General features: G+C 37.7%; 1 non-coding gene across 1 annotated transcript; it reads right to left on the bottom strand.

The window, feature by feature from the left end:
• Window positions 1-5,683: 5,683 nt before the first annotated feature.
• LOC141644799 (small nucleolar RNA R71) lies at window positions 5,684-5,790 on the bottom strand. Its single transcript, XR_012544406.1, has one exon. It is a non-coding gene; the product is annotated as a small nucleolar RNA R71 (small nucleolar RNA).
• Window positions 5,791-6,406: the final 616 nt, after the last annotated feature.

Raw genomic sequence — 6,406 nt, 5'->3', positions numbered from 1 at the left:
CAATTGTTCCCTAGTGAAACCAATATATTGTATTCGCTTATTTTTATTCTAATTCTGCGCTTGATCTTGCTTTATTTGTCTGGCCTGGTGGTTTCGACTATTTTCAAGTAAAGGTAACACGATTTTACCGATCCTATTAATCTTATTATTGTTCGAGGTTGTAGGAATTACTTGCTAATTGTCATTAATCTATTATTACTTTGTGTGTACCGAAATTTTATTTGAGACGGATTACTATTGATTGTTGCTAATACATTGTATAAGTTAATTTTTTTTATTGGTGAGATAAGGGTGGAATGATCTAGACGATAAAGAAGACAAAGAAAGGTTAATTTATTGGGTTTGATCCCATGTTAGAGGTAGTTAGTAATGGAGATGTCTTTTTTTTTTTTATTATTGTTTATAATAGGGAAGTCAATAGTTTACATACCAGGGAAAATCTTGTATGTAGCAGGGGATATAAACAACCATAAGAGACTTGAGTTTATCAATTACGGAAGAGTAGTTCATGTATCATGAATGTAAAGTGCCGCTATGGCTATTCGCTCAATTGGGATTGATATCAAAGAATTAATTATTTGACTTGAACTCTTTTACGATGAGCATTGGAAATTTGGCAACTTTCGTTGTACGGTGTATATTGTATGGATTAATTTGTATTCTATTTTTATTATCGTTTCCTTTGACCATGACTCGTGGGTGAGTAGCTTAAAGTCTTGTTCTTTAAGTGTTGAGCACGTCGATTATTGGACCTTCACGATATTGATATTGATATTGAGATTAAGATTGGTTACTGGTATTGAGTTATGGGGCCTTTGTGCCATATTGAGTTTACGGTCCAGAGTGACCATGATTAATGAGTTTTGTTCTGAGATTGGAATTGACATTGAGATGGAAATATTGTTTTGCGGTTTTTATCTGCCGGTTCACTCACCCCTTCTCCTTGGCTTAGGTTCGACAATGAAAATACGATACTTGGTCATATTATGAGACGGAGTATTGGGTGAGATGGAGTAATGAGTTGAGATTCAGCTAATTATTGGGATGAGGTTGTTTATTATATTGTGAAGTAGCTTTGAGTTTGAGATTAGTTTATGGGGGAGTGTTTTTATTATTCTCTGTGTTTATTTTTCTTTTTATGTGTGCTTGTTTCCACGCCATGACCAAAAACTATTATGCTTATATTGAGGTATTATCTGTTACTCAGCTTTCCGGCTGACGTGTTTTCTCCCTTCGGGGCTACTCGTCATGGGGGTAGTTCCTTTCTGTTTTCAGATTTTATTTTCAGGTGACTTCCGCTGCAGTTGAAAAGTTCAAAAGAATTTGATTTCGAGTCAAGATTTTTATTAAAGATTTTGAGAAAGTTTTATTTCATTTACTATCTTTGTATATTTTAATTTTAAACATTTGTAAACACCCCCATTTATTTAGGAATGTCTAGTTAAAGGCTCCTGAATAAATGGGGGTGTTACACGTACGTACATACAACAAGCAACATCCTATTTCACATGTTTCTAATAAACCACATTAGAAATCAATCACCATGCAATTCCGTTTTCATATCAACATATAATCATGCTACTTACTCACCTTTCTCCATTACATCCTCCATTATCCACATTCATTTATCCACCGATTCATACCACACATCTCAACATAGATATGCAACATAACTTAAATAAACACATAGCGATCCCCAGACACACCCCATAGTGACCGGTTCAAAGTTGTAGGGCAAATCGCGACTTTAAGACGTCTCCCAAGCCTTTGCATTAGCTCTTGACAACTCCTACCCAGGTTCATTTTATTTTGACTCCCTAGATTCATTGGGTTCATAAGTTATAGGTTCCAAAATCGTCGCTCTGATACCACTTTGTAACACCCCCATACTCCAAGTGCCTTACTAGGACCACTTAAGGCTTGGGAATTCTACCATCTCGATTACCCGAGGCAATGTATATCAAATAGATAATAAAAAATTTACTTTATTAAGTAAATTTAAAGTGATATATATCCAATACCAAAACTGTTAATGAAAATACAACTGTTTCCCAAAAATGTCAAACCAACTAAAGTAACCAAATGTTTAACGACACAACGGAAGACTTCTTGACATCTCGTGATGACTCAACCCAGCTGTCCATGTGCATCCATCTCATACCTGTTCAATAACTACTCACCACCTCCGAATGGATCACCATAGTTTTCAAAACATACAACAGAAATAATACAACAATCACCCAATCTCCATCATAACTCCATACACCTAACTACACACTAAAGTGTGTAGTCCTGCCAGAATACCCATCTCAACAAGTATTCCACACCACCAGTTGGTGACAGCAGCCGTTCCCACCTAAGCCCCGCTCATCTCATCCGAGCGATAAACCATGTACCTTAATGTTCATATCCCCTCTGTGGTGGGTTCCACAGAGGGCGAATCTAGGGCGTGAAGCCACTCCCGAAAGTGACTCCACTCAGCCGAGGACGCACCTCGAGAACAACAGACAAACAATCACAACCAACATCATTAAACAACAATCACCAATTACCAATTCCAATACGATATGAATCAACAACAATAATCAACCATCAACAATACTATGTAAACAATAACCGAGTAGGGAAGCCCTACCTGGAATAAGCAATCACAAGACCGTCATAAGCAGCTAATCAATAATGCTTCTCTAGGAAGCCTCCTCCTATAACCACATATAATCATACAATCATCCTCTAAACAACATTATACTCCTGAACCCCTAATCTACCTAATTAGGGCTTTAAACAAAATTAACGAAACAATATAAAAATTATACAAGAACCTTACCCTTGACACGAAGAACTCAACGGCCTAAAGAACACGAAGATCCGACAACCTTAGCCTTTAGGATTTGATAATAACGCGAAGAATGAAACAACGTACTCTTTTCTCTCTTTGAAATGTTTTTAGAAAAGTGAAAAGTGATTAAGAAATATGACAGAACCCTTAAATACCAATCACGCGTTATTAACAAAACCCGGCTAAAATAACCCGTAAGACCAACTTACTCGATCGAGCAACTGACTTACTCGGTCGAGTGCCCCTTACTCGATCGAGTGTCACACGTACTCGATCGAGTACCCATCAGGCAGACTACTGTTTCGTATCAAAACATACTTACTCGACAAAGTAATCCCCACTCGATAGAGTACCCAGAGACATAGAAAACCGTAGTATTACACCACCACCGCTGTGGCCAACACCATCACCACTGATGTGACTCATTTTAGAGCATATTTAGTCCCAGAATTAGCCTCGTTCCTATGCTTTTTAGTGCATAATTGGGTCATTTACTATCTTTAGTCTTTTGTTTTGCATATTCTTTTAGGTTTTGATCCCCTAGTAGGAAAGGAGTAAGAACCTTGCATTTTCATGGCAAAATGGAGCTAAATTGATCAAATCTAATGACCAAGCATCAAAGGGAAGACAAGACTAGAAGGCCTATGTAAATAATGAATTAAATGGGCAATGATGAAAAGATCCTTGCATCTCAAACAAGATACTTGAGGATTGTTGAAGAAAGAAAAGAAGAAGAAGTGACTGCCCAGCAATCCGAGCGTCGTAGTGCCCAGGACGAGCGTCGCCCTGCTACAGTCCGAGCGTCCTGTGCTCAAGACGCTCGTTTGAGGCCTGTGATCCGAGCGTCCCGACCCCCAATCCGTTCGGATTCCTCTCCAGTGCAAGCCGTCCCTCAGCCAAGCCGCTCGGGACGAGCGTATTCCATGAAGACCACCAAAACGGATATGCGCATCTCCCTCGAGAAGAGCACTTCCTCAACTTTTCTTAAGGGAATTAATCATCATTTAAGCCCTTAGTAACCCTAATTTATGTACCTAATCATTAGTATAAATACCCCATTGTACTAATTAGATTATCATGCTCTTTTTAGGTTATTCTAATCTACTTTAATCTCATCTTAATCTTGTAATCAACTCTTAATTAAGCTTTAATACAAATCTCATTTTCTTAATTTCTCTATTGTTATCATTTATTTTGGGTAATTGAAGATTATTTGGGTATTATTAGGATATTAACAACCTTCCATCAATCATCAAGTACTTTTATTGTTCTTTGCTTATTATTTTGGAATCATCTTTAGGTATAATTCTCTCTTAATCCTTGTTTTAATTACTGTTAATCATTTCCATTCATTCATCATATTTTCCCTTGTTAATAGGATTGACAACCTTGTTAGCATGTTAAACTTGATAATGAGTGAGTAGTCTCTTAACTAGGGTTAATGGGTAATTAAGGAAAACCAACATGGGGGATGATTCATGCTTAATCTAATATGTTCACATAATTTATTTGCTTGCTTGTTGTGATCTCAACTTATGCACATGTTATGTTTGATGAAATGCGAGCCTATGAAACCTTGCATTTTTTACCCATCACTTGCCTATTCAATGAGACTTGTAAGACATAATCCAACTCGAGTCTCATTAGACCATGCATATAGTTGAGTAGGGAGGATTAAGTCGACTTGTAGTGTTGTACAATCTAATCGACTCGGCTCCGGGACCCAAACCTTCCTAGGATTGTATGATATAAACCAACTCGATCCTATCACAACAATAATTGCTTGCTTATAATTTGAGAATACGTTTGTATGATCAATTCCCATGTATCCCCTATGAACCCATGACACCCTAGTGCTTTTAATCATTTGTTTACATCTTAATCACCTTGCTTGCTTTCATTGCTTTATTTTTATTGTTGATTAGTTTAGTTGATCTCCTATCTCAGCCCAAAATTGTGACACCCTTAGACACGACCATTTGCAATCGAAAATCCTACATCAATACCCGTCCCTTGGGATCCGACCTTTGGTTACCTCTTTGCTAATAGTACAGTAGTTTGTGAAGTTATAAATATTGTTTTGGTGTAGGTAACTTTTGACGACGAGTAACAATACCGACGAACCAAAAATGGCGCCGTTGCCGGGGACGGTGTTAACTAGATTTGATTTTCTTTGATTGTTTTTAGTTGTGTCTTTCTTTACCTTGGGGAAGTAAAACTCCTCATGGTTTGTTCTAATTGTTTTCAAGTTGTTTGATATTTTTCATGTCTATGAGATCACAAGGTAACTTGTTACCCATTGATCTTGAAATTGAAAGAACTTTGACCAACAATAGAAGACTTGCTAGAAATACTTTGAGAGGTATTGGTGAGATTGTGGACATTCAACCAAATAACATTGAGTTTATCAACCCTTTTGCAAGAGGAGGAGCAGATAACCCAACATATAACCCACCACAAAATCAACCCACAATGCCTAAATTTTCATCACATTCTGTACCAACCGAGGAGAACCTACCAAATGATACTTCCACACCATAACATTTGACCGGTAATTTCATTGCAAAATCCGCATTTATCCAATTAGTCGAAATAATCCAATTTGGGGAGATGCCTAGTGAAGACCCTCATTCTCATATGGAGACTTTTTGTGACTATTGTGATGCGATTTCTCAAACCGGAATTACTCAAGACCAAACTCGATGGGTCTTATTTCCTTTTACTTTGATTGGTACCATGAAACAATGGTTAAAGATCCTTTATAAGGCTACACTTAGTATTGACTATTGGAAGAAATTGGCACTTGCTCTCTACAAGAAATTCTATCCTCCGAAAAAGACTAACATGCTAAGAGCCCAAATCCCGGGATTCAAACAAAGGGACGAAGAATATTTGTATGAAGCTTGGGAGCGATTCAAAGGAACTTGCCGCTCTTGTCCTCATCACGGACTTAGGGAGTGGTTCTTGGTACAACAATTTTGGAATGGTCTATATGAAGACTCCTGAAACATTCTCAACATAGGATCAAATGGTATGTTCACCGAAGTTCACGATAATCAAACATGGAACAAGATTGAGGAAATGGCGGTCCATAACTCACAATATAGTAGACCTCGGAAGGCTATTAGAGGAGGAAAGCATGAAGTGGACTCTATTACTCAATTGGGTGCTCAACTTAGTGCTCATATTGATACCATTAATTTGAAGTTTGAGAAGGCTATGACTAAGCTTTCAGAAGCCTCCAAATCTAAGCAACATGTGAATGCCATGGTGGCATCTTCATCAGTTCCAAGTGGAGTACGTGAGAGTTGTGGAACTTTGGGACATGACCAAAGTGAATGTAGGGGAACAAGTGAATGCTTTCCAAGCATACAAGAGGGATACCCCTTATTCCAACAATTACAATAAAAAGACCAAATTCCATCCCAACCTCTCATACAAAAGCCAAAATTTTCAAAACCCTCAACCAACATACACCCCACCTCCAATGAGAAACCAAGCTCAAAGACCCTTTTACAATCAAAACCAAAGTTATCAAAACCAAACTCCATACAATCAAGCAAATGA

This window comes from Silene latifolia, chromosome 2, assembly GCF_048544455.1.
Source record: "Silene latifolia isolate original U9 population chromosome 2, ASM4854445v1, whole genome shotgun sequence".
Classification (NCBI taxonomy): domain Eukaryota; kingdom Viridiplantae; phylum Streptophyta; class Magnoliopsida; order Caryophyllales; family Caryophyllaceae; genus Silene; species Silene latifolia.
Note: the sequence above shows the minus strand (reverse complement) of the source record. Positions and strands in the feature narration are given on the sequence as shown.